Source organism: Mus musculus, chromosome 7, assembly GCF_000001635.26.
Source record: "Mus musculus strain C57BL/6J chromosome 7, GRCm38.p6 C57BL/6J".
NCBI classification, from domain to species: Eukaryota; Metazoa; Chordata; class Mammalia; order Rodentia; family Muridae; genus Mus; species Mus musculus.
Window position 1 is genome coordinate 142,564,493 of NC_000073.6, and position 25,609 is coordinate 142,590,101.

The 25,609-nt window shown below is 52.3% G+C and overlaps 1 long non-coding RNA gene and 1 other non-coding gene across 3 annotated transcripts, besides 25 other annotated features; both read right to left on the bottom strand.

Moving 5' to 3' along the window:
* Window positions 1-9,420: part of a biological region, named in NCBI's record as "H19/Igf2 enhancer region", that runs on past the window's edge. NCBI's record gives its function as "regulatory_interactions: H19 | H19-icr | Igf2".
* Window positions 637-1,021: an enhancer, noted in NCBI's record as "conserved region; CS5". NCBI's record gives its function as "ectoderm enhancer" and the evidence as "EXISTENCE:reporter gene assay evidence [ECO:0000049][PMID:10810089]".
* Window positions 4,420-9,420: an enhancer, noted in NCBI's record as "VISTA enhancer mm47". NCBI's record gives its function as "enhancer in: somite[8/12] | limb[9/12] | branchial arch[8/12] | liver[7/12]" and the evidence as "EXISTENCE:transgenic organism evidence [ECO:0001131][PMID:17130149]".
* Window positions 4,508-4,892: an enhancer, noted in NCBI's record as "conserved region; CS4 or E2". NCBI's record gives its function as "endoderm enhancer" and the evidence as "EXISTENCE:reporter gene assay evidence [ECO:0000049][PMID:10810089, PMID:2463463]".
* Window positions 6,083-6,326: an enhancer, noted in NCBI's record as "conserved region; CS3 or E1". NCBI's record gives its function as "endoderm enhancer" and the evidence as "EXISTENCE:reporter gene assay evidence [ECO:0000049][PMID:10810089, PMID:2463463]".
* Window positions 6,243-6,262: a protein binding site, noted in NCBI's record as "FoxA site 2 or E1D-f". NCBI's record gives the evidence for it as "EXISTENCE:protein binding evidence [ECO:0000024][PMID:15485926]".
* Window positions 6,291-6,312: a protein binding site, noted in NCBI's record as "FoxA site 1 or E1D-a". NCBI's record gives the evidence for it as "EXISTENCE:protein binding evidence [ECO:0000024][PMID:15485926]".
* Window positions 7,096-7,567: a conserved region, noted in NCBI's record as "conserved region; CS2, conserved segment 2; no significant enhancer activity". NCBI's record gives the evidence for it as "EXISTENCE:sequence alignment evidence [ECO:0000200][PMID:10810089]".
* Window positions 8,601-8,828: an enhancer, noted in NCBI's record as "conserved region; CS1". NCBI's record gives its function as "ectoderm enhancer" and the evidence as "EXISTENCE:reporter gene assay evidence [ECO:0000049][PMID:10810089]".
* H19 (H19, imprinted maternally expressed transcript) lies at window positions 11,038-13,654 on the bottom strand. Of its 2 annotated transcripts, none has more exons than NR_130974.1 (5): window positions 12,337-13,654; window positions 12,121-12,251; window positions 11,917-12,038; window positions 11,711-11,838; window positions 11,038-11,622 (listed from the first exon to the last, which is right to left on the bottom strand). It is a non-coding gene; the product is annotated as a H19, imprinted maternally expressed transcript (long non-coding RNA). The 2 variants fall into 2 exon arrangements; NR_130973.1 differs by having other exon boundaries at window positions 12,121-12,255.
* Window positions 12,572-12,655, bottom strand: Mir675 (microRNA 675). Its single transcript, NR_030416.1, has one exon. It is a non-coding gene; the product is annotated as a microRNA 675 (primary transcript).
* Window positions 15,756-16,414: a DNAseI hypersensitive site, noted in NCBI's record as "HS2; the nucleotide coordinates are approximate for this feature". NCBI's record gives the evidence for it as "EXISTENCE:in vivo cleavage assay evidence [ECO:0001075][PMID:9811943]".
* Window positions 15,756-16,414: an enhancer blocking element, noted in NCBI's record as "HS2 enhancer-blocking fragment". NCBI's record gives the evidence for it as "EXISTENCE:reporter gene assay evidence [ECO:0000049][PMID:10839546]".
* Window positions 15,756-17,398: an enhancer blocking element, noted in NCBI's record as "1.6 kb DMD fragment". NCBI's record gives its function as "enhancer-blocking activity when unmethylated on the maternal allele, but not when methylated on the paternal allele" and the evidence as "EXISTENCE:reporter gene assay evidence [ECO:0000049][PMID:10839546]".
* Window positions 15,756-18,341: an enhancer blocking element, noted in NCBI's record as "2.5 kb ICR fragment". NCBI's record gives its function as "enhancer-blocking activity when unmethylated on the maternal allele, but not when methylated on the paternal allele" and the evidence as "EXISTENCE:reporter gene assay evidence [ECO:0000049][PMID:10839546]".
* Window positions 15,756-18,341: an imprinting control region, named in NCBI's record as "H19/Igf2 imprinting control region". NCBI's record gives its function as "controls imprinted expression of the H19 and IGF2 genes" and the evidence as "EXISTENCE:knockout evidence [ECO:0001091][PMID:9851976]".
* Window positions 15,809-15,855: a protein binding site, noted in NCBI's record as "CTCF site m4 or MS5; binds the unmethylated maternal allele but not the methylated paternal allele". NCBI's record gives its function as "enhancer-blocking activity" and the evidence as "EXISTENCE:protein binding evidence [ECO:0000024][PMID:10839546, PMID:10839547]".
* Window positions 16,264-16,311: a protein binding site, noted in NCBI's record as "CTCF site m3 or MS3; binds the unmethylated maternal allele but not the methylated paternal allele". NCBI's record gives its function as "enhancer-blocking activity" and the evidence as "EXISTENCE:protein binding evidence [ECO:0000024][PMID:10839546, PMID:10839547]".
* Window positions 16,875-16,880: a protein binding site, noted in NCBI's record as "SoxC site". NCBI's record gives its function as "de novo methylation protection" and the evidence as "EXISTENCE:protein binding evidence [ECO:0000024][PMID:24324735]".
* Window positions 16,902-16,916: a protein binding site, noted in NCBI's record as "Sox-OctB site". NCBI's record gives its function as "de novo methylation protection" and the evidence as "EXISTENCE:protein binding evidence [ECO:0000024][PMID:24324735]".
* Window positions 16,922-16,936: a protein binding site, noted in NCBI's record as "Sox-OctA site". NCBI's record gives its function as "de novo methylation protection" and the evidence as "EXISTENCE:protein binding evidence [ECO:0000024][PMID:24324735]".
* Window positions 17,084-18,341: an enhancer blocking element, noted in NCBI's record as "HS1 enhancer-blocking fragment". NCBI's record gives the evidence for it as "EXISTENCE:reporter gene assay evidence [ECO:0000049][PMID:10839546]".
* Window positions 17,084-18,341: a DNAseI hypersensitive site, noted in NCBI's record as "HS1; the nucleotide coordinates are approximate for this feature". NCBI's record gives the evidence for it as "EXISTENCE:in vivo cleavage assay evidence [ECO:0001075][PMID:9811943]".
* Window positions 17,290-17,334: a protein binding site, noted in NCBI's record as "CTCF site m2 or MS2; binds the unmethylated maternal allele but not the methylated paternal allele". NCBI's record gives its function as "enhancer-blocking activity" and the evidence as "EXISTENCE:protein binding evidence [ECO:0000024][PMID:10839546, PMID:10839547]".
* Window positions 17,534-17,581: a protein binding site, noted in NCBI's record as "CTCF site m1 or MS1; binds the unmethylated maternal allele but not the methylated paternal allele". NCBI's record gives its function as "enhancer-blocking activity" and the evidence as "EXISTENCE:protein binding evidence [ECO:0000024][PMID:10839546, PMID:10839547]".
* Window positions 22,318-22,617: an enhancer, noted in NCBI's record as "HUC2 PCR fragment used in reporter constructs". NCBI's record gives its function as "activates an SV40 promoter in transfected HeLa cells; also activates the H19 promoter together with the HUC1 enhancer in day 13.5 embyonic mesodermal tissues of transgenic mice" and the evidence as "EXISTENCE:reporter gene assay evidence [ECO:0000049][PMID:11874916]".
* Window positions 23,981-24,174: an enhancer, noted in NCBI's record as "HUC1 PCR fragment used in reporter constructs". NCBI's record gives its function as "activates an SV40 promoter in transfected HeLa cells; also activates the H19 promoter together with the HUC2 enhancer in day 13.5 embyonic mesodermal tissues of transgenic mice" and the evidence as "EXISTENCE:reporter gene assay evidence [ECO:0000049][PMID:11874916]".

Here is a 25,609-nt window from a genome sequence, read left to right on the forward strand (position 1 = left end):
GTGCTGAGAGCTGCCGGGGAGCAGGGTACTCACAATGGGTACACAAAGGTGGCTTCCAGGAACTCCCACGGTACCCTAAGACTAGAGATGGGTAACATGGAGGCAGGAAAGAGAAAAAAATGGCTACTGGAATTGGGTCAGAGCTCAGTCAGCAGGGACAGTTCTAGGGTGCCTTTCTGACTCCCCAAACACCCAACAGAATCTCTCCCCAGCCCTAGGCAGTGGGTGGGGATCAGGCAATGGGTCACTGATGGCCAGGCACTAGAAAAATCATCTAAGGAGGGAATCATGAAACAGGGGCCTCACCTCCTAGAGCCCAGTCTCTGCCTGTGGGAACTAAGGCCAGAGGACTTGGGATCCTTCTGTAGACTGAGCCTAGCTACCTTGTGTGCTTCCTGGGGTGGGGAGCTCAGAAGAGGGCTGGGGCAAGCCTGGGTGGCCAGGAGCCCAGCAGGAGCAGCGGCGCCAAGGCAGCCTGTGGTATGGCGCGTGTGCTAGGAGGCCAATGTTGTGAAGTCCACACTAGGGGTGTTGGGCCCTGCTGGTCAAGACAAGCTGTCCCTGCATGCATGTGACCCCAGGGCCATGGGGGTGTGGGCTTCCTGCTGGGGACACAGCAAGGCTGGGAATGGAGCCCAGAGCCAGGATCCTATGCCCTGACCATGGGGCTGGTGTATCCCCAGGAGGTATCCCATAGCCCCTGCCCCCAACCAGGGTCTTCACGGGGCCTGGGAGTCGAGACAGCTGTTTGTCTCCCCACATTCCAGGCATAGGGTCAAGCGTTTGGGGGAGGCCATTTTTCTTAGAAATGTCATTTGAAAATAAACACTTTGCCTGCACTGCTGTGATTTCCTCTGATCCTGTGGAGAGGGGCGGGTGGGGACCAGCCGAACTGCAATTGCCCAGGTGGCTGGAGGCTCTTCCGGGCCATCGTGACCTCTGACCTTCCTGAGCAGGCCATACCACACCCTCTAGGCTAGTGTCTTCCTCAACCAGATGGCTCTGGCAGCTCGGCATCCCCCTCCTGCCCCATTTGTCACCAGAAGAAAGGCCTGCTTTTGCCTGGCCAGGGTTCCTGGAGGTGGACTTTTGCTCCTAAGTCATTCATAGAGACAGCTCAAGGTCCAGAGGGTCTTGATTCCAAAAGAAGCACTGTGTAGAGTTTCTCGGAGTGACAAAGGAGCCCAAACCCCCTCCCTACTCACTCCTGGATACGGCAGTCCCTTCCTGCATCGCTGAGGCTCTGAGACCTGCAAATATCCCTTTTCTTCTGAACTTGAGTGTGCAGAGCTTTACAACCCCCATTTAAGGCCTACCTGAACCCTGAGGCTTTCTAGGTATGGCAATACCTAGACTATGGGTCCTTCCAGCCATCTGAGTTTTCTTCCAGGGCACTGTGATTGTCTTCTCTTAAGCAGAAGCTAGCCCATCCTTCTCATCCCATTGTGGGTCTGGACCATGATGGTCACAGCCATCTTACAACACGGCTGGTTTTTTGTTTGTTTGTTTGTTTGGTTGGGTTTTTTCTCTTCCCAGTATAGAGCACCCAGAATGTGCCAGAGGTACTTGTGAAAGTGTGTGAACAAGAGTTTGGAAGTATATTCGAGGAGAGTGCCCCTGAGGCCTGAGGCCTGGGAGCTTTGAAGGTAGTTGTTAGAAAGATCTGGAAGCCGGACTAGCATTACACCCGCCGCTCTATATTCCCTTGTCTTCTCCAGTTTCAGTGTCTCTGAGGCAAATCTGTATCTCCTTTCTGGGGACTTCCTTGACTGACAGCAGAGTGTAGTAATGGAACAGTTCCTTTGCCTGTTCCTGTCCTGGGTTCAACAGGACAGGAATGGAGGAAACTCTCTTTTCTACTGTCCCCTCATTATCACAGGGCCCCAGAAGTAGAAGTAGGACCATGCGTGTTTCCTGAAGCTGGAAAGAGAGGTCTGGAATTGGGGGCTTGGCGTTAGAACGTGAGAAGCTGGCTGGAAGAGAGCACCTTGAAACCATGGTTCCCCAGGAAGGTTTCATGTACTAGGGAAAGCGGGACTCCTCTCCACAGTAAGGTTAGTAGACTTGGCATGTTCTCCCTGGTCTCAGAAGCTCCCGGTCGCCTCTCCCACAGAGGCCACGGAGTCAAGGACAGCAATGTAGGGCTACACTCACGATGCTGAGGGGCACTCCTGCCCTGCCTAAGTTTGCACCGTGACCCACTGTTTGTCCAGGGGTCGGGTCTTTGTCCTGTTTGAGTTCTGCGGTCAGTGCCCTAGAACTTTACCCTTTACATTCCTGTTTACATTTCCTGACTAGGGAGGGACTGTGGGCTGGGTTTCTGCTGATCCGAGCAGTGGGACCATTTTACCTTCTAGAAAGTTCCTCCTCTTTTTTTCTAATGCTCCATAGCTGGTCCTAGGAACTATCTTTTGGTTGCCCTATGAAGCTTAGGGACCACTGGTTACCTGTACCAGTGTCAGATGTCAGAGGATGGTTGGACCTATAGACAGTTTCCTCTTCTGTAGAGGAGAGGGAAAACTCAGTGAGGTACATGGTGGAGCTGGTATGCCAGACTTATCTCTTAAGTCCCTTTTATTAGAGGCCTATCCACTGTGTCCAGTATTCCAATTTGCCTTGCCTCTATGTTCTGGTGGTGGGAATCCAACATCCAGAACACCCTCTTACTGGCACAGAAGGCTGCCATACCCTAAGTTCTCATCTACAGAGTTTCTGTGGTGTCCCTAGCTAGTGCACTCTCCCATGGCACCCCAGGTAAACTTATGGAAATCTTTGTGAATGGAGATGCCCCATCTGGAATGGAAGTCTCAAAGCCAAGAGGTACAGAGCAGCCAGGCCACACCAAGTGGCTTTGCCTGCATGGGCTACATACGTAACAACAGTTGTTAACTAGGTCATGTTGTACTATGGGAGCTGCCTGATCTTGCCTGGACACTAAGTTTTAAAGTTTAAAAATAGGATCAGGATATGACTCAGTTGATAGAATGCTTGCCTAGCAGGCACCAAGTCTTGAATTCAATCCTTGGTTCTACGCAAACAAGATATGGAGGACATGCCTAGCACTTGGGAGGTAGAAGCAGGACGAATAGGAGTTCAAGGTTATCTTCAGCTACCTAGTGAGTTTTGAAGGCTACATGAGATTGTCTCACAAAATCAAAATAAGCAAATAAGAACACATCTGTGCTAGTGGAGTAGGAAGGTGAGGGCTTCTGGAGCTAAAGAAAAATAAAACCAGGAAACATGGCTCATGTTCTATGGACTGGTGACTGTCAGGGCTCATCAACTGAAGGTTAGGGCTGGTGGGAAGCATGCGACCTTTCTGACACAGTCTCTTTTTCTGGAACTTTTCCCAGAGGCACCCTGTTTACCCCTTTCCTATTTTCTGCAACTTTCCTGCATGGAATGGGGACACTGCCCTTAAAGAACAATGGTGACCTCCTGCCACTGTTTAGCCTCCTTCCCTGGCTCCAGGGGAGGCTAAGAGTCCTCACACCCATTCCCACCTCCATGAATAAGAGCCTTGCCTGCACCCACTGAGTGCTATGGGAGTCTGGGTTCTGTAGACTCTGCTGCCATTTTGAAAGTGCCACCCTAGTAAAAGGAGGATGGTTTTTTCTCTCTGGAAGTGGGGACCTCAAGTTTCATCATAAGGAACACCTACTTGTTAACAACACGAGCCACCAGCATGCTGCATATTCAAGGCAGTCCATTTCTGAGCTATTCATTGGTGTACCCAGATTAGGGTTTGGAAGCTGTCACAGATCCCATCAGGCACATGTGAACATGCACACATGCACCCTTCTTAAGACACCAGAAAGTCACTGGCCATAGAGTTGAGGCATCAGATATAGATAAGGCATGTGTTATGGGACTCACAGGCCTGTATGAAAGGGGCACACAGACTCCCTGTTTCATAGGGGTACCTAAATCCCTGCTTGCTAGTCTCTTTCTAGGGCCCACCTAGGCTTCCACAAGGAGCCTCAGTGAGATGAGTTGGGAGCACTACCAGCTGGGTAAGAGATCTTGGAGGACTTCTCTCTTGGAGGACTACCCTTCCATGCCTAGTGAGGTCAGGTGGATAGAGATGGGGGGGTCTTCTTCCAGCCCCACACCCTTTTGGTTACACAACAAAGGTACCCTGAGGCCATATCTAGGTAGGTGGGGGGCATAAGGTCTGAAGTCCCTTTTCCAGGAGAGTTCACCAGTTCCCCGGACCCCTTCATGAGCATGTACCCTTGACTTGAGCATCATGTAAACGCTTAATCTAATTATCTTGGCTCTTTCTATGCCTGTCAAGTTTTGGCCCACATATCTCTAGCACTGCCCCCCTGCCCTGATCTTGTATAGGTTGGCAGTCCCTTGGCTAGGGCTTTGCCTACCCAAATCTCAGACCACATTCTGTCATAGTTAGGCAGTTGGATGATGGCACCTCATAATGGTGAAGGACGATACTTGGGACTTTCAGGCATCAAGGGAAAATATAGAAAGCTAGGAGAGCTGACAGCCTCGTGTGGGGACTGCTCTGTAGCTGCACAACCCCCCGCTCCTGCAGGTACAAACACGTAGGAGGGGGAGGCCAGGGTTGCACAAAGCCCTACAGCCTGGCCTTGACTCCCACGCCCCCCTCAGCCCCCTCTGGCCCCTTGCCCACTGGGAAAACAGCTTTTTATCTCAGCTGCTTCTCATGAACTGCAAACAGCCACGTGGCCCATGGGGCCCCCTCTTGGCACACATGTACTCTGCCCCACGACCCGAGGGAGAGGGAGGCCATTCACCCTCTAGCAGGGGACACTGCTGACTCTGGTGAGGGGAGGGGTTCATGCAGGGCAGAGCCAGGTTAACAGCTCTCACAAACAGAGACCACTCCACAGGGCGGGGAAAGGGAGGGGGAGTGAAAGGACAGTTGTATCCAAGGCCCGCTCCTGGGGAAGGGCTGTTGGAACAGAAAGGCAGCCAATGGGAGTTGGGATTTAGTGACCATTGGTAGGTTCCTTCCTACTAGCCCCAGAGGGCTCTCCCTCCCAGTTTGTCAGCTCAGTCTCCCTCTGTGCCTTTGGGCCTCATTGCTCCCCTCCATTTTGCCTTTCTGCTCTCACTCAGATGTGCTGTGACCCTTTAAGGGCTCGTGGGTATTGGCTCACTGGTGATGAAGTCCACTGGACATGGGACTATGGAGGAGGCAGGACAGAGGATACCTGGATCTTCTCCTTCCCATCTCTCTTACCCCTTAGCCAGTAGGGCTGTTCTGGCCTAAAGATCCCACTGCTTCAGGGAAGCCCAGTCTATATTTACCTCCTTATGAAAGTATCCTAGCTTCAGGTAAGCCAGGATTCTTGGCCCAAGTGGACTCATCCCATTCTGGTCCCAGAAGATTCCTGGGAAAGGAGCAGCAAAGCAGAACCCCAACGGGGAGCTCCCACAATGGTGGTGGCAGTGGGAGTGGCATAGCTAACAAAGGCGAAGCTAGCCTGATCAGCTGTCCTGGGCTGCTGGCTCTGCAGAAAACGTACCTACTCCTGGTGTTAGCCACCACTTTGGGAACTGTAGCTCTCTAGAGGAGGAGAGCCCCCCCTCCCCCGTCACCATTATCCAAGTGGACACTGGGAATCGAAAACTTCAACTCCTCTCTGTAGCTGGGGTTCGGTGGGCCTATTAATCTGTAGGAGGGATAAGCAGGGTTCTGGTCATACATGGACTCCAGAGTCTGACACCAGGCACCATAACCCTTTCCCAAAGAGCATGCCCTACTCTGAGGGGAATGACAAGGCCAGGTGGGCAGGGATGGTTGTCACAATGGCTCTTGGGATGATTTTTCTGACAAGTGGCCCCTCTACAAGAACTTAGGGTCAGAGAAGGCAAGTCTACATGGCTGGCCCCTGTGAGAGAGACCCCAGAGTCCCTTTAGGGTTCTCGCCCAGCCTCTGTTCTGTGCTGTACTTTTGGCTCCATAACCACATGCACAGACTGCAGGCCTCTGTGACCCCAGGGCCTCAAGCTCCTTTCCAGAGGGAGAGGGAGGTAGGGCCTGCATACCCTCTGGCCAGGGATGCCTGGAGGGAAAGAACTGTCCCAGGACCTCTGAGGTGGGTGAAAGAGCAGGAGGCACCAGGATGTAATGATACAGCCACCACCCCCAAGACCCTAACAGTGGGCCAGTGTGTGGAACGAGTGAGGTGGGGGCCCAGGCGGGGTCGCGGTCCCGCTCCATAAACCCTGGCCAGCCAGGAAGCTGCAGACATGGTGGTGTTGACACAGGAGTGAAGTCACCAGTAGCCAATGGGGAACTTATTGAGGGCTTTGTGTACACCTCCCTTAGTCCCATGGGCTCTGGCACGCATGCGCACAACCTGAATGCCACCTGAATAAACCAGTCTTTCCCAGCCTTTCATGGGGCCCCACTGTTCCCCCAGGCCCCGTCCCTCACAGCACTACCCTGAGAGGTCAGGCTCGGATTGATGTTTTAAGTCTGTTTTTCCTCAGATGCATGGACTCTAGAGTCTAACACCAGGCACTCTAAGCCTACTAGTCACTCTCTAGTCCTCTGTGGCACTATATGCCATGGTCCCTCCAGGAATCTTCTTTCATCTGTCACCCGGTCCTGGTCTACCCTCAGAGCTAGCTCCACACTCCGTCAAGTGCTCTGAGCATGCCCAGGGAGGTTCCCCTGCTCTTAGGCCGCTCACCATCCTTTGTTTCATTTCTCCCCTCAGAAAGACTAGAGTCCAGGTTTCATCATTTAATCCCTTCTCCTAGATGGGGTGCCCACAAGACCCCGACTCTATGATAGCTCTGCCTCTTTCCCTAACTCAAAGTGAAGGGTTTTACCAATCCCTTTCTCTCCCTTACCGTGATGCCTCTCTCATGTGAGATCCCTGGGCCTTCCCATTCAGGTAAAAAATTTTCTGCAGAGCCAGGGTCCCAGGGGTGACCTCTTCATGGACCTGTTCCCAGCCTTTCCCTGGGGTCTGCAGGGTGTCTTTTCCTTGGGGACTTCCCTTTTGCACCTATAGCTGTTTTTGGGGTTTGGCATGGGTTCATCTCAGAGGTGTCACACGGAGGGTGGGGGTAGAGCCTCCTGTACTTGGCGCCTGGGCTTGTTTATGGGTCCAGCCCCTGCCTCGCCTCGCCTCGCACTGCTCCCCATGGCCCGGCTACCCACCTGCTGTCTTGCCAGGTGTGGGGTGATGGAGCTGGGCTCCCTGAGGACAAGGAGCACAGTGTCTGCTTTATTTGCAGGCTCGCGTTGACAAGGAACAGAATACCCAGTGACTGCTTCCAGGAAACGGCTGCGGGCGGGTGGGAGCCTGAGGGAGAGCAGGCCCCTTCCCAGCAAGCCTTTGCAGGTGGGCTTCCAGGAAGGGCCCCCGCCGGCTCCCCTCAGCCCTGGAAAGGGGCCAACAATGTCACCAGGAGAGGGGGGAGGAGGAGAAAAGAGAGGAGAGGAGAGGTGAGGGATGGAAAGGAAAGGAAAGAGGGTGGGTAGCTCTGCTGAGCCAGCATGGCTACAACAGCATGAGGGAAGGCCAGAGCTGACCACAACTCCTTCCAGAACCTTCTCTTCCCCTTTCTGGAGATTCACACATTCTTAGAGAAGGCCCTAGTTCCTCATGGGACACATACTCATGCACTCATGTGTGTGTGCGCACACACACGCACACACGCACAAACATGCACACACATGCATGTGCATGCATACACATGTGCACATACACACACTTGTGCACCCATGCAAACAATAAGTATTCCGTGGAGAGGCTGGGATCATGCTGGAAGGGGACAGACAGTCTTTGAGCCCAGTCTCTGGTTCTGGTCAGATGCTGGTGTGCACAGCTGAAGAGGACAACACTCCCAGCTTTCTAGTTCCTTTGGAAAGGAGACCCTCCTCTTGCAGTGTAGATAGTGGGAGGCCAACCTCTGCAGTCTCATGCTACGTTGTTTGAGATTCTGCAGGGTGTACTACAGTCAAGCCTGCAGCCCCCGGGGCCTCAGAGGCCTCCTTCCCTGCACAGTATTGGAATGTTCTCTACTCAGTGGGATAGCAAATATCTTGACTGCTGTCCCTCCCCCATGTCCACGATTCCTGCCTAAAACGTGCTCTTGGGTTACTCAGTTCAACCTGAGACATGAAACCACAGACGCCCAACGCAGTCAGCTCAAGGGTACACTTTCCTGGAGGCCATGACCACATACACCCCCGCAGAAAAATCCTGAAAAAGGACAGACCCCTGCCTCAGCCTCAGCTTCAGCCTCAGCACCAGCCACTGGCCAACTGGTCAGCACACAGATCCTACCACAGATAGACCAGGGTATATAGGTGAGGCCATGTGGCCCTCACACACACAGACATACTCGCCCACAGCATATGCGTCCTCAGGGACAAGCCCTGAGTTATTACTGTGGCCACACCACCACGTGTGATAAGGGCTCTCTAATGGGCTACTCCAGTCTTTGTCCAACCTTAACTTGTCACTGAAACATAGCTGGGGAGGGGTTTGGGTGTGTGAGGACCCCCGTAGTTCTGTGCCTGCAGGGTGGGGGTTGTGCTGGGGACCCTGGGCCCCATGAAGATTTGAAACATCTCCCAGGCTGTGCAGCGTGGAGCAGCCAGCCCCTCCCCACCCTCCCCACAACCCACCCTGGCTGGGGTTTGGGGATGAAATTCAAGCCCCTGTTAGCTTCTCCGCACAAGGAGGGGGGAGGTTGAAAGTGCCTTTGGGTGGCAGGCTTGGAGCCTGTCTAGCAGCCCTCTCTAAGCCCCTTTTCTAAAAAGCAGGAAATCGGGTTGGGCTAAAGGTAAACACATTCCAAACTGGGCTGATGGAGGGGCTGTGCTGGCTGGAGGGTGGGGGGCTGGGCCACCTCTGTTTTCCCAGCCCCTACCCGTGGGCGAGGCTCTTGAGGCCCAAGACCCACAGGCACACCTGTTTGCAGAGCTTTGGTGATTTGGGGGCATCTAGCCCCCACCAGCCTGCACCTTGAGGTCCTGCCCCACACATCCATCCAGTTTTTCTGGGAGAGCTCAGAACTTTCTGCCTTAAATAAAGGAGGTGTGGATAAACTCAAGGTAGGCCTTGTCCTGTGACACCCTCACTATCTGTGACATTCACAGGAGTGGCTTGAGGAGGCATCCACCATGAGCCGGTGGGAGAGGACGGGAAGGAGCAATTTCTCCCTTTCCACACTGGCACCCTCATCTCCCCAGATTTGTCTTAGCGTCTTCTGGGTAGAACCCCAGGGTAAGAATGTGTGACTCCAGCCCCCTACACCTCAAAGCCTGTGTAAAACTCACATTTAGCATGCTAGGACCAGGAAAGCAGGGCCCAAAGGAGGTAGCTCATGTCACCCCTGAACCCCCTTTCCACTCTGTGACTCTATTTCTGTGTCTCTTAGATAGAGGGCCTTTTTGGGTACCCTTACCCCAATCTCCAACATCCATCCCCTGTGACTACCTCCAGTGCCTACTAGCTGTCCCTGCCAACGTGTCTTGTAAGGCAGCAGCTTTTGTCTTCTGAGCCTGGCTTTTGCAGGGTTGGGTGGTCAGATGTTTGGAATAAAGGCTGTTTGTAGACACCCCACCCCCACCCCACGACAAGCTGCTTTGTCACTGGGGCAAGTAACCTCTAGTAGGGTCAGGAAGATGGGCATGTTCTGACTGGAAGCTTTTGAAAACCTCTATGGAGGTGATCAGAGAAACACCCACATGCCCAGTGGGTGCCTAACCACCCTGTCCAGGAAGACCACAGAGGTCTCCCTCCCAGAAAATTAGAGGGCAAAATGATGGCGAGAGAAAGGGTTGTGGAGGGTCCAGAAGAGAGACCAGGCATGTGGTGGGGGTGGGGAGAAGCTGGCCCACTGCCCAGAGAGGGTATGGGGTGGAGAGGGTGGGTGTTCCTGACAGTCAGTCCTGTCTGGTCTTTGTCAGCTGGAGGAGATTTTCTTGACTGCTATAAGCACTGGGGCTTGGGGCTGGGGATGAGAGCCAAGGACCCCAGCCTCTTTTTTTTTTTTTTAATCTGCTCTTCAAGTCCCTTCCCAGTATCTGTACAGCTAAGAGTCTAGGAGCTAGGAGGCTGGTAGGATGCTCAGAGACGTGGGGGTCAGCTCAACCAGTTGCTGTCTCTATGAGGACACTAATAGCAAACCTATGGGGTACTACGCTTCCACCCTAGGAAGCAAGACCTCAGTGACAGTCCTTCATGTACCTGTCATTCATGCTGACCTCCCTGTCCTCCCTGGATATTCACCGTGCCCTGTGTTCTGAGTTATATTCAGACTTGTGCATGTCCCTATCTCTCTGCTGTGGCCCTTCAGCTCCTATCCACAGCAGACAGCAAGGGGAGGGTACCACTGCAGGCATCGACGTGGGCTCCAGTCCAGAGCTTAGCATGCTTGGAGCAGGAGAGGGAAGCCCAGAGGCCACCATGGGCCTCTTTATGTGGCTGTGGTCTACGCAGCCTCATGTGTAGCTGCCTACCCATTACGAGCCTTACTGCAAGGAGTCAGATTTACTGTGCAGTCTACATTATGCCTCGGGAGTTGGGATTAGTGTGAGGACTCAGAGTCATCCAGGCAGGACCTTGGGAGCAGTGTAGAATCCAGGTTTCTGGCTGGGCCCACCATCTCTCATTGCTAAGGATGTCCTTCACCTCCCCAGCCTCTCTGTCTTGAGGGACCCTGCTCACAGCCCTGCCTCTGTCTCCGTATGGCACTCTGGCATTTTTTAATTGTGATGTCGACTGCTTTGCCCGTTCTTCAGGCACCATTTCATATTCATAGGCCCCTTCCATACCATAGCTTCTTGGCATCCCATGAGGCCTTTCGCTGTGTGCCATCCCATGAGCCTCCTATCCCAGTGCCACCCACCTTTTCATAAGCCATCTCCTATTCCCCATTCCATCCTAGAGGCCCTCCCCATTTCATTATCCCCTTCATCATGGATGGTGTACCCTATCCCTTTTATTCCCCTTCCCTCATTTCTTTCCCCTGCCCCCCCAACCTCCCCCCATGAGTCGCATTATATTGAAGTCCACGAGACCAATGACTGTAACTGTATTTATTGATGGACCCAGGACCTCTGGTGAGGCCCTGGTGAGGAGGGGCAAAGGATGAAGTAGGGCATGTTGAACACTTTATGATGGAACTGCTTCCAGACTAGGCGAGGGGAAGGCGAGGCCTCAAGCACACGGCCACACCCAGTTGCCCTCAGACGGAGATGGACGACAGGTGGGTACTGGGGCAGCATTGCCAAAGAGGTTTACACACTCGCTGTATACATTCATACGGAGAGACTCAAAGCTATCTCCGGGACTCCAAACCAGTGCAATCGACTTAGTGCAAATTCAAAAGGGGGTAAATGGGGAAACAGAGTCACGGGTGCTTTGAGTCTCTCAAGCAAGGAAGGAACAAAAGGAAAGAAACAGAATTACAGGAAAGGAGGAAGAAGAAAAAGACAGGAGGGAGATGATGAAGTCATCCCGGGGTAGAGGCTTGGCTCCAGGATGATGTGGGTGGTGGTCTCCCGGGTCAGGCAGAGTTGGCCATGAAGATGGATTCTCAGGGGTGGGTGGGTGCTATGAGTCTGCTCTTTCAAAATGTTGACACCATCTGTTCTTTCAGCTTCACCTGCAAAGAGAATAAAGACAAATGAGGTGGGGCGGGGGGTGGGGTGGGGAGTGGGCTTGGCAAGCTTCCAAAGGGTGCCCCAGCTCACCTTGGAGCAGATTCCTGAGGCAGGTAGTGTAGTGGTTCTGATTGCAGCATCTTCTTGATTCAGAACGAGACGGACTTAAAGAAGTCCCCGGATTCAAAGGCCCAGACATGAGCTGGGTAGCACCATTTCTATGGGTGGGAGAGAATGAGACCCCTGTCCTTGGCATCCCACCCTCTCCCACCCACATGGGGCAGAAGAGAACTCACCTTTCATCTTGAGGGTTCAAGGTAGGGGGAGGAGGATCCAGAGAGCAGCAGAGAAGTGTTAGCTCTTTGGGAAAAGTGAAAGAACAGACGGCTTCTACGACAAGGCGCCAGCCCATGGTGTTCTGCAAAGGACAGAATCCTGAGTGAGTGGGTGGACAATTAGGTGGTTGAGCGGACTAGCCCTGTGGCAGGGAGTATGCTCACCAAGAAGGCTGGATGACTGCCCTTCTGTCCTCTCCATCACACCGGACCATGTCATGTCTTTCTGTCACATTGACCACACCTGTCATCCTCGCCTTCAGTGACTGGCAGGCACATCCACCTCTGCTGGAGACCTGGCTATAGGGAGAAATGAAGACATGAGTTAATTGAACTTGCGTGGGAGGAGACTGGGTGACCACGAGCGGGACAGACACTTACCCTAGTCTCCAGTCCGAGCTCTTCGAGACACCGATCACTGCTCCGTCGCCGCCCGCAAGGCCCTCCTTGGCCACGGACTCTGGAGGCCAGTGCCTCCCTGGCTCACCACCCCAGCTACTCGCTCTACCTGCACCCAACCTCCCTCCCTAGAAACTCATTCATTCTGCCCCGCCTGCCTCGCCTCGTCTGGCTTCATCCTGTGCCCTTGACTCCCCTGGAAATGTTCTGTCTGTCATGCCAGACCCAGGGACTGAGCGGTTAGGGCATACAGTGTACCAAGTCCACTGTGGGCCCTTTCCGCACCAGTCCCTGGGCCGCAGTGCCTCATGGGAATGGTGTGTCTGCAGGCTGGACCCACTGCAGCCTCCTTGCTGTAAAATCCCTCTGGAGTCCGATACCTGCAGCCCCCACTCCCCTTCTGGTGACACCCTGCACTGCCCTTCTTTTCCATTCTCCAGTTATTGAGGCTCTGGCAAACTTGGGACTTTGCCAGAGCCACTCTTGAACCTTCTTCTAAGTGAATTACGGTGGGTGGGATGTTGTGGCGGCTGGGGACCCATCTGTGTCTTGTGACCCCATCTTGCCCTGTTTGACCCCAGCCTAGAATGCTTCTGTTCTTGCTGGATCCCATGGTCTCTGCCACTGTCTCCAAGGACTCCTATCACCTCCCTGGAGGCAGCGGCCTCAGTCTTTACTGGCAACCCTGCACCTCTTCTTTCTTCTCTCTAAGAGCTCTTTCCACCTGGGGTCGCCAATGGTCCCCCAGCCTCCTTCTGTCTCGGCTCCCCCCGAGACGATGTCTCCTTTGCTAACTATCCTGCCTTTCTATGTGCCATTCTGCTGCGAGGCCAGCCGCTTCTTCTCACCAGGCCCCCTCTCTAAACCTTCGTTTAGAAGGTCAGTGGAGCGAGGCCAAGAGAGAAGAAGGAGACTCACCTGCCCAGCAGACGGCGGTCCTCACCTGCCCACTGCTGCCAGCTATACCTTCACTGCCCAGGTCTGGGGTCGAACCCTTCCCAGCAGCTCCCCTTTATCCGACCAGCCGCCACGTCCTGTAACCAAAAGTAACCGGGATGAATGTCTGGCTCCCCATTCCTCTCCAACCCTAGCTCAGGCCCTTCAGCTTCACTCCGATGTTTTCCAGCCTTTGCGATGCCTTTGCTCTGCCTGAGCTAGCCCCTCAGTCCTTCAACATTCCTGCCAGACTCCAGATGCCGAGGTGCTCCTCGGACCCCACGACTCTCCTCCAGCTCTCCCATCTTCCCCAGTTTCCCCGATACCCCCCACCCCCACCCCCCACCCCCCTCCCACACCCGGTGCTTCGGGCCCTCTAGCCCGGGCTTTTTCTAACTGGAGTGGCTCCGCCCAGAATTCCCGCCCCTACTCTGTCAACCAATCAGTACATGGCCCCGCCGGGGCCCCCGCAGGGCCCACCTCCACCCTGTATCGTTCCAGCGCACGTTCGCCTCACCCCACACCCGCACCCGTCCTGAAATTCTCCAAAGACAGCCTCACCACAACTCCCACTTTGGAATCCCTTAGACAGGGCCTGGCATTGTCCCCAGATATCTCCCTTGATGTCGAGAACATATAGCCCCGTAGCCTGCTGAAGCCCTTCATAGAACGGTGGTGCCCCAGGCACCCTGCCACACTGAAGCTGCCCTTTACTCAGTTTGTATAATGACCACAATGGGAATTTGAGGGCATGGGTCTCATACTATCCCACGGAGTATGAACAGCCTACGAGTGGCTAACCCCCAGCCTTTGTCCTAGTCTGCTTGACTGACCTTATCTGGCCGCAGTGGTTTCAACAAGGTAGTAGCTAATTTGGGCACTCCTCACCGTCCCTTTTCTGGGTGAGTCGTCACGTTTGTCAGGACTCTCTTGCGATGAGTTTTATTAGTTATCTTACAGTCTGGTCTTGGTCACCCCAGTCAACCGGAGGCACAGTATGGTCTCCCTATCCTACTGAAGTACTACTATCAGTGATAGAATGGGGACAGGAGAGATGCCCTGTCCCTCCAGCCACGTGCGTGCGTATACCATTGCTCTTAGCTTCTGTTGAAAGTTATGCAGCTGAAATCCACAGAGTCAGCATCCACAAATCAGGGCACCAGAGAGTAGAGCAGCTCTAGATGGAAGTGACCGGAGCTCCAGATGGGAGGAGGACTCAAGGGCTGACCAGTCATGACCACTCAGCAGTGGTTCTCACCTATGTGAGGTGCAATAGCACCTTGGCAGATCCTCAGCCTAGTGGCTGCATGTCAGCTGAGTACTCATTTCTGGCTCCTAGTGATCCTTCATTTTTACTCTGTGAAAAGCCCTGGTCATTGCTGTGGGTGGACCCTAAGTTATGATACTGACGGACACCTCCAATTTGGTCATAAATAGACCCCAGCCTCTATTATCTTGGCGCTGTAATGTGTGTCTGTGCTGTCACCTTGTGGTGGTTGTGGCTATCTCTGCGCTCTTAAACAAATGATCCTTTTCAGAGATCGGTATATAAGATGGAAAAGAATGACCCCATCTTCTAATGAGCCTCAAGAACCCTGGCAGCATCAGCAGACTAAAGGCCGAGGGTTGGCCATCACATGTAAGCTATTCACTGGTGTGGTGGCAGTTGGTCTCTGTCTCCCATCACCCCCCACATCACCCTTGCTATACTCCCCTATACTTCCCACTATATCCTCCCCACTACACCCCTGCTATATCCCCCCTGTCATCCTCCCCACCATACCCCTTGCCATACCCCCCACCATACTTCCCCTATGGCCCCCATACTCTCTGCTATACCCCCACTATACCCTCCCTGCTATACCCCCACTATACCCCCGCTATGTCCCCCACTATACCCACACTATACCGCCCCACTACACCCCCATTATACCCCCACTATGCCCCTCCTGCCATGCCCCCCACTATGTCCCCCATTATGCCCCCGCTATGCCCCCGCTATACCCCCACTATAACTCCCTCTATATCCCCCGCTATACCCCTACTATACCTCCCACTATACTTCCACTATACCTCCCCATTATACCCCCTCGCTATAACCCACGCTATACAACCCCACCATGCCACACCCGCTATGCTCCCTCTTGCTACCCACCCTCCTGCTTCACTTCAAACTAAGCGGATCCCTGACTTCTCCTAGTCTCTAATCTCAGCTTTGCAACTTCTTGCTACAGTTCCTAGGTTACCTGGGACATTGCAATGGTTGAACCCCAGCCTCTGCTTTTATGGCTATGGGGTTTCGGTGGACGCACGCACGCGGCAGTTTCTATGTCTCCCGCCTATAACCGATTCTGTATTGAGTTTGGATTGAACAGATCTGGCTAGCTTGAGGAGTCCCAAGGCAGAAGGGGACCATTCCGTAAGTGCACAAATGCCTGATCCCTTTGTTGAACCTGGGGTACTCAAAGCTTTGTCACAGCGGACCCCAACCTATGCCGCGTCTGCCGAGCAATATGTAGTATTGTACTGCCACCACGCGGCATCGTCTGTCCATTTAGCTATAGCCAAATCTGCACAGCGTGGAGAGTGAACCGATCGATCGTGAAGGGCGCAAGACTGAAGGAGCTACCCAAGAAATGTGTGTTGTACCACCCCATGACCCTTATGAATCATTGAATGCTATGCCTGAGTGACCCATGAGTTTGCCATAGGTGAACCGCAATTTTGGTCACCTCTATGATAAAGTATGTGGGACTGCACTGGTCGCTGCTCGGCAACTTCGGTCTTACCAGCCACTGACGATCTCGGGCTGTGTAGGGAATGAGTCAAGTTCTCTGGTTCAGTGTGTAAGGGAACCATTCCAGAGGTGCACACATCTTACCACCCCTATGAATCCCTATTTGGGTGACCCTGGGATATTGCTGGGAATGAATCGCTCCCCCCAAGTTGGCAGCATTTGGGCCACGATATATAGGAGTATGCTGCCACCGCGCGGTAGCATCCGTTCCCTTGTTGCACATAACAGCTTCTATGCCTTCCTATAGTGAGCCACACTGGCTGGTTTTGGGGTTCAGTGACCAAAGGGACCCCCTCCAGAAACACAAGTGTTCCAACCTCTTATAAACCATATCGACCACTGAGGCATAGCGGCTTCGGACATTGCTGTGGGCGAACCCGAACTTTGGCCCTTGGACATTGTCATGGGCAAACCTTAACTTTGGCTGTCTCTGGAACATAATGTTTAAGATGACAGTCACCAGCGCAGCAATTTGGTCTTTCCACTCACAACGGCTTTTGTGCTTTCTGGCATCGAACCACATGCACTGGTTTATGGGGTCTGAGACCAAAGGAGACCATTCCGGAAGGGCATAGGTGTCCTGCCTTCTGCTTTTAACAAGGCTCTCCGGGACAGTGCAAAACAGGTGAACCCCAACTTTGCCATAAGTACGATTATCTGCCACAAACCAGCCAGGGGTCCTACCACCTCTTCAATTGATTTTGGGCTGACACCCAAGGCTTGATGTAGGATTCCTCAGCTGCCAAGCTGGCAGCTGAGCCCCATTGAGAGAGAATGCAGTTTCAGAATTGTTTGCAGCCCTGAGCCGGAGATCATTAGCATCTGAACGCCCCAATTAGAATACGAAAGCGCAAATCACCAGACTTTCTTGTTGGCGGTTCCTTAAGTGATTCTTTGGGTAGGGAGGTCAGGTGTCCTCATAGATGTGCAGAATTTGAGGACCATGCTTAGTGGGGTCTGCATTATGGTACTGCAATACATTCCATGATCACCACACATAGTAGCTATACTTCAATTTTCACACAATAGCGCTGATGGCCCCAGAACCCTATAAGTCAGATACCTGAGATAGCTCTTGAGAACGTTTTATCAAGGACTAGCATGAACCCCTGGCCTCATGAAGCCCATGACTATGGGATCATAGATGGTGATAGGGGAGAAAACTCAATCAGTTGCAATCCGTTTTAGGACTGCGATGTACGAGACTTCACTGCCGCCGTGCGGCAACCCTGGTCTTTACACACAAAGGATTCTTTGCAGAGAGTAAGCCGACCTTGTTGATTTGGGAGTCCGAGTCCACGAGGTACCAGCCTAGAAAATGCATGTGTCCTGCCCCCCTAGTGGCATTTGTGACCCCCCTGAGGTACTGAACTTGGGTGACCCACAGCATTGCCATTTGTGAATTCCAATACCAGGGGTGGGGGGGCTCTTTAGGTTTGGCGCAATCGATTTTGCTGCCACCACGCGGCAACTCCCGCGTATAAACCCCACAACTGATTCAGCAGACGTCCAAGAATAGGGCATGGTCTCCTTGCAGAATTCTTATGCCTCCTGGATGCTCGTGTGAATGTAGCATGTTCCTTTGAGTCCTGGGTGTAAGTGCCCTGCACGCTCATCCCCCGGACATGAAAATAGAATCTCTATTTTCTCACCAACCTTTTTCTTTCCTTGTGGTGATTCGGGAACTGTAGGCAATGGCTATTTTCTCGGTTTTAACTCAGGCTCCAGGCAGACTCAGTACTGTCTGGTCATCAGTTGCTGCACAGAACACACTTACATGGCACCATGGCCCTTTAGCCTCTGCTATGTTCCTCCTGTATGGTCACAGCACTGCTATGTTCCTCCTGTATAGTCACAGCACTTTTGACTGCATTGAATGGACAGTGAGCAGGAAAGCTTCCTTGGTCAGGCTAAACTCCTAGTGGTTCATTTGCATTTCGATGGGATAGAGCTAGATCTCTTCTTCCAGAAACAAGTTAGGCATGCCTTTGTCAATCTGGGGACTGCCAGGGCAGAAAGTACAATGAGGGCAGTAAGCTTTGGCGGGGAGGGGGGCTCTTGGGGTCAAGTCTAGTCTGTTTTGGCCATTGTAATAGTACGTGACATTGAGGACTAGGTGATGGCTAGCAGCTGGTGGGCAAACAGAACCTAACTGAAGCATGGTACTCTAATGGGGGCTAGTATCCAGTGAGAGCCTAGTCTGAGCCCTGTTGTTGGCTGTGGAACTTAGACAAGTGGTGGAGAAAGAGCTCTGCTTTCTCAGATTCCTTCTTAGTAACGTTCCTAAAGAATGAGCATAGAGAGAGTGGAAGTGAAACATCCAGGGGAGCCTCAGTCTCTTCTGAGTTCATGGCCAAGACTTATGTCCTAAACTCACACTATGGCCCTCTCAGTTGGGAACCAGCTCCCGTTGTCCCCTTCTGGACACCATCCCCATATAGAACTAACCACACAATGTGTCTTTTATACCACTGTGAGCATGGTGGTGCCACCTAGTATCTGGACAAAAGCTTGTAGATGATGCTAACATGACAATATGATATTGACTTAGATAAGTTGGTACATAAGAGTGACATAGCTGGTCCCAGCACTTGGGAGGCAGAGGCAGGCAGATTTCTGAGTTCGAGGCCAGCCTGGTCTATAAAGTGAGTTCCAGGACAGCCAAGGCTACACAGAGAAACCCTGTCTCAAAAAACAAAACAAAACAACACCACAAAAGAGTGACATAGCTGGGACATGGACATGGGAGTGTCACATAGATGGGATATGCACCCAGAAGTGTCACATAGATGGGACATGGACACAGGAGTGTCACACATAGGGGATATGGACACAGGAGTGTCACACAGGTGGGGCATGGACACAGGAGTGTCACACAGATGGGATATGGACACAGGAGTATTACCTGAACAGGACATGGGCACTGATGTGCCACCTGGATATAACATGGGCCCAGTGGTGTCTGTAATCTGGAGAGAACATAGGTATAAGAGTGTTACTTATATAGGACATGGACACAGAATATCACTTCAATAAGATGCAGGCTCAGAGGTATTACCCAGGAAGGACATGGGTATAGAGATCTTTCTATATACAGAAGAGATACCTTCTAGACCTTCTAGACACATAGATGGGACACATAGATAGGACACATAGATGGGACATATAGACACATAGATGGAACACAGACACAGAGGAATCTTTTGGACGGGACATGGGTACAAAGGTGTCATTTGTATGGGGCATGGGCATAGGAGTCCCAATGGACGTACACAGAGGTGTTTCCTGAATGAAACATAGGCACATGGATTCCACAGGACAACAAAACAGAGTTGTCATCTTGAATGGATAAGGGCACAGGGGTGTCTCCTGGATAGAATGCAAGAATAGAGATAACACCTGGATAGGACCTAAGCATAAAGGTGTTACCAAGATAGGACACAAACATAGCTGCCTCCTAGATGGGACATGGGCGTAGGTGTCATATGGAGGGGATAATGCCACAAAGGTGTCACCTGGATAGGACATGGGCACAGAGGTGTCACCTATGTGAAACATGGGCACAATGGTATCATCAGCATGTAGATATAGACACATTCCTATCCAAGGATGGGGACATGAATACCAGGGTATGACTTGGATAGGGACAGGACATAATGTGTCATTCAAAGAAGATTGGAGATGCCATCTATAAACCATATACAACCTAAGGAGAAATCAGCTCTACAGGCATGGGCACCTTGACTTTGGCCTTGAAATTGTGGGGTACAAGAAAACTGATTTTTGTGTAGGAAGATGGTTTCTTGTAGCCCATGCTGACCTCAGACTAGCTATGTAATAAAGATGACCTTTAATCTCTGATCTTCCTGCCTTCATCCCCTGAGTGTTGGATGATAAGTGCACCACCATGTCTAATTTATGATTCTGCTTTTCTGAACACTCACTTCTTAATGTTTCTTACAGCCCTTGGTCAACTAGCCTAAATAAGATTAACCTGGAGGGAAGAAGAGTGTAGTAGCTTGATGGCACCCATAGGTTCATAGATTTGACTACTTGGTCACCAGGAGTGGCACTATTTGAAACAATAAGGAGGCATGGCCTTGTTCAGAGGAAGTGTGCCACTGGGCTTTGGAGGTTTCAAGGGCCCAAACCAGGCCCAATGGCTTTCTCTTCCTGCTGCCTATGGATCTGGATGTAGCAGACTAAACCTCTAAAGCGGTAAGCAAACCCAAAATAAATGCTTTTTTTTTAAAAAAAAATAAGAGTTGCCACAATCATGATGTCTCTCCACAGCAATAGAACACTGACTAAAACAGAAAGCAACAGAAACTGTGTGTCAGAGGTGGGTTCCAAATGCTTTCTGCTGCAGCCCAGGTTTGTGGTGTTAGCCCTTTGTTGCTCTAGCTAGCCCACCATCTCAGGCTTGACCCTCAGCTGGTATGAGTACTGAGCTGAATGCTTTGCAGCTTCCTCTTGAAAGGTGCCAGCTTGCCTTGGCAACCCCTTACTGTTGTTTGGGAGTATGTGTGGGTATTTGGGGGTTGCTTCCAAAAGCAGGAATTTATTCTAGCACAGCTCTGAAGACCATAAATCCAAGATCAAGTGTTTCTTAGAAGGCTCCAGGAGGGGTCCTACCTGCTTCTCCCAAGCTCAGGAGATCCTAGGGGTCCTTAACTTGTGACTACATTCCCCAAACCCGGGCTTCTTGTTTACAGAAGCTTCCCCTGTGTGTTTATGTCTGAGTCTAAATGTTCTCTTCTAATGGATGCAGACACCACCATCAATTCCAGGGCACCCTTATCCTGAGTAGATGAGGAAGGATCATTGAGTCATCTGCATCAACCCAATGTTCAGGTGAGGACAGGCCTGAACTGGGGGGGACATTTTGATGCAATCCAAAGTGGCAAGGGACAGACATAAGTTTGACTGTCCACTTGGGTTCCCACATGCCCATGTAATGTCCACATGGCCTGGGACTTGTCCTGCATCTTGCACATCTTTTTTCTGACTTGGTCTCAGAACCTGAGCAGCAGTCTGCAATGGAACACCGTGGCTTGCTTATTTCTGGTTTGACCCATGAGCACTGTGCTTTGGTCTGCAGGCATCATGGGTATCCATTGATGAGCCCTGGCAGGCATACTGGGTCTCCTACAATATACTAGGTAGACACAAAGCATGACAGCTTAGTCCCAAAAGAGGATTCTGGAGATGGGCATAGAGAGAAAAGAGGGAGCCAAGCGTGTCTGAGGGACTGTCGAGTGCTGAGTCTGGTTTTTCAGTCACCACTTTGAGGCCATCTATACATGGTGTCTCCACTGTTTCAGCAATCCTGGCTGCTTTCTGCCTCTGCCCTGTAGCCTTCCCAAGAGTTCTGCTTGCTGCTGCAGCCCAGGTGTGTGTTAGCCCTCTGCTGCTCTAGCTAGCCCACCATCTCAGGCTTGACCCGCAGCTGGTATGAGTACTGAGATGGATGCTTTACAGCTTCCTCATGAAAGGTGCCAGCTTGCCTTGGCAAACCCATCTGTTTTCTTCCTCATCCTTCTGCATCTATTACAGTGCACCCTAACAGCCTCATCACTGTTTCTGCTCTGGCTGCAAAAGGCATATGAGCATCATCTTTGATCTGAGTTCTTATTCGGGGACTGAGCAAACATACACAGACCCTGACCTCGAAGACAAACTGTGTTTTCAGGAGTCCTCCCTCACTCCTGCAGGCTGGTCTTACCAGGTGGGCCAGGCCACCATCCATGTTCCCTTGCATCATAGGACCACCACTATCCCTTGAGCTATCATGTGAGGTGGGTGAAACCCAGGAAGGTGAAGAAGGTTCTTAGGGCAGGTAGTAACTCATCAACTTGATTTCTAGGGGCAGAGTGGGTGCTGACCTATATCTATGTACGGACAATAACAAGAGAAGTGGCCCCGGTGCATAAGGGGAGAAGCTGGCAGATCAGGCTGTGAAGGGAGGCCAGGCCAAATCCAGTCTTGTGACAGTGACCTCTTGAAGGCTACCACCTCACTAACTACTTAGCAAAAAGTGGTGCTGACCAAGGTTACCACTCACAGAGCAGGTGCTTGCTGGCTGCCTCTCCCCACCATGGATGCCCCAGCCACAGCTTTAGGATGCATTTACTGAAGGGACCAGTGATTGACCCAGTAGAGTAATCAAATGGTGCCTAGAGGAAGAAAAATAGGTCACCCTGGTCTGTCTAGGTGGAGGATACTGTTTGCATTCAAAAGGGAACAAGGGCCTCCTTCCTCCAGCCTTGTGGATTGTTCCTGGCCCTTCTGGAATCATCTGGAAGTTAATCCTTTGGAAAACAAATATTTCAGACATCTCAACAACACAAGCCCTCCAAGTGAGAGCTGAGCAGATGGGCCAAAAGGTCTGGAAACTCTCCCCTACACCCAGATGCTTAAGCCCCCCAAACCTCAGCAGTGTCCATAGGGGACACAGACTGCGGCCAGGAAAGTGTCAGAGCTGCCGGCCACCTGCCTGGGCCTCACTCCTGGGTCCTGTCCATTCTCTTTGGCAGCTCTGGCCATCGACAGGACATTCCTGAAGGCTGAGGCTGTGCACTGGGGGCTGCTGTTAGAAAAGCTAGAGGAAGGTCCACTGTCACCCTGGGGCCCTTGCTGTTCCCTGGCTCTTCCACTTTCCCACACTCTCCTCAGGGCTTGGGGACTCACCAGGAAGTGGGACATTTCCCTTGTTTCTTTTCCCAAAGTCCATGTTTAGGGGCCCATTTGGTCCTTATTTTCTGTGACCATCCACTGTACACTGGCGTCTACTTCGGCTAGCTGCACCCATGCCCACACGCTCCTTTGTAGGTAGAGCCCTTCTTTCCCATTCCTTTACATGGGTCTGGGCTATACTTGAATCATCTAGTTGAAAGCCCAGACTGTCTCCTCTCAACAGAAGCACAGTGGCCCAGCTACAGAGTCCTGCTGCTATAGGGCAAGGGTACATACTATCCTGAGCAGGTCAGCCCCATCTGCAAAGCCTACGAGGCCATCATTGTGAGCATAACAGAAGAGACCTTAGGATAGAAGAGAGAAAAGACTTAGAAGTGGAAGGCCAGGCCATGGTGGGGAGAGACGGCTAGGAAGCACCCACTCTGTGGTTATGTTCCCTGGCCTCACAAGTGGCAACACAGTCACTTCTAATCTGGCTCATAAAGGTTTCCAGAAGGATCTCCCCCTTTCTCTCCTCTGCCCCTAGAAGGAAGGGCATATTGTCCAAGGGTCCTAGAGGTGCAGAGCCACAAGATGGCAGGAGCCCGGGATTTCTTTACACACTTAATACTCTTTAGTGATGGCCTACAGAGACATGTGTTCATGGTGCTAAATCCCACTGTCTCATCGGGGAATAGGGAGCCCAAGAGGACAGAGGGGTGGTGGGCTGCTCTACAAACAGGGAAGTGTAAACCATAAGCAAGGGTCATCTATGGCATGTGAGCACTGAGGTGTCTTTAAATAATAACTGGGGAATCCTTGTTGGTGTGAACAGGCAAGGCTTGGGCAAGGTTGGAGGTGGGGCAGGGGACTCAGTTGGAAGGCCACCATCTTCATGGCCTTGATGATCTGGAGGAAAGCAAGCTCACAATCTCCATTCCTACTTTGAACCTTGCATCTTGATCCCAACTGACCTGGACCCTCCCGTGTCACCAGGAGTTGGGGACAAGAAGAGAATGAAGGAAAATGGTGGTAGGGGCCCTGGGAAGGGGTTTCTTGATGCGTGGGGCTGACAGTGTCTGTCTTAGGGAACACACAGGCATGTCCTTTATCTCACCCCTTATGCTACATATTTCCAAAGAAATCATTTCCAATTTCAAAGGCTCCATGGAGGCGGATTTTTCCATCTGGGCTCTGCTGATGAGCTAGTTGGAAGGAACTTATGCGTTCAGTCACTTCCCTCAGCCTCATGTGGGGACTGGGAGGGGAGGAAGGGAGCCCATGATGCCTGGGAGCCCCTCAGACCTTGGAGGCAGCTGGTGGCTCCAGTCCCTTCCTGGGCGGGTCTCCACCTGGCTGGTGGTGTGACTGTGAGTCAGGGGTCTGGTTCCCCCTCAGGAGACCAGCAGGATCCGGGCAGAGGGGCCATGTCTCTGCACGTGCAACCAGTTCGATGGCCTCCCACCCCTCTCCTGGGTCCCTCTCACATCCTGCTCTGGCGAGGCTGTTTCCCACACTGTGGCGTCCAAGTACTCAGCCCACATTCAGCTCCCTCCTTCCCCTGGCTGAGATGACTGACTGCCTGTCTTCCCACCAGGCCCTCCCCCCCCCCCCTGCCCTGGGCCTCACCCTTGGGGCCCTGGAGAGGAGGACACTTCCATTGCCTGCACCTCTCATGGCCTAGCTTAACTCGGCTCCAGTCTGGTTTCTTCCTCTGTGGCAAGTGACCCCCGTGACACAGATCTGCTGCCCTTCTCTGCTCCTTGCTTCCAAGGTGTCTGTGGGTATCCTGCCCCAGCCTTCTCCTAATGTTTCTGCCTTGGCTATAGTTGAACAAGATTGGTGCCGTTACTAGGATATGGAGTCCTGTGAGAAGCCAGCTGGGTCTGCACATTGTAACTCCATGGCCAGAGTAAAAAGACCCAAGGTCACAATTTAGTGTCAGTGAAAACACAGTGGGGTCTCCACACAGGTAGGCCATACACACATACCTCTCAGCTCTCCTCCAGACCTCCTAGAACCTGAGGAAAGCAGGTCAGGTTAGAGCTTGTTTCTGGGCAGGCCTCAGGCCTCTGTGGAACACGGTCAGGAAGGACTTCTCTATTCTCGGATATATTAGAGAAGAAAAGATGGGACAAATTGGGTGAAGAGCCCAAAGCCTGACTCTGGCTGAGACCCTAGGCAAAGCAGCTCAGGTGCCCAGCTCCCTTTGGCTGACTGAGAACTGGGTACTAGTCCAATTGGAGCCTACCCTGGAAGAAGTACCTTCATGTGGTCTCAGTTCCCACATGAATATCCAGGGGCACACACTTGACATAGAGCAAAAGGGGCTTCAGATTTAGAAATGCCATGGGGATACCTGGGAAATGGACGCTGGCTTGGCATGGATTGCTGTGAACTAAGTTACCAGGGTCTCCTGGTACAGTAAACGTGGGGTCTCTAGGCAGGAGAATGGTCTGACCTCCTGGCCTAGCACCTCCTTAGACACCATCTTCGAGTGGTGAGGGAGCTGTGCTAGGTGTGGGGCCTCCATTTCCCTGTCCCTTTGGAGAATTCCTGGCAATCAAGTGCCATCAAACAATGTGAAGGCCATGAGGAGCCATTGCCTCTTTAGGGGTTACTGCCACATTACCTATCAAGCTTCCGTTACAGTTTTACTAAATCCTCAGGCACGAGGCCCTTGACAAACGCAGCCAATGCCTGGATTCTTTGGAGTAACAACCAGGGGCTGTTTCACTGGTCTACTTGGTGCCCCACTTCAGAGCCAGTGTTGAACTGACTTGGCCTATCCAGAAGACTCCAGCTCCTCACTTAGCTCTGTGCAGAGAGTTGGGTCTCTGAGGCTGA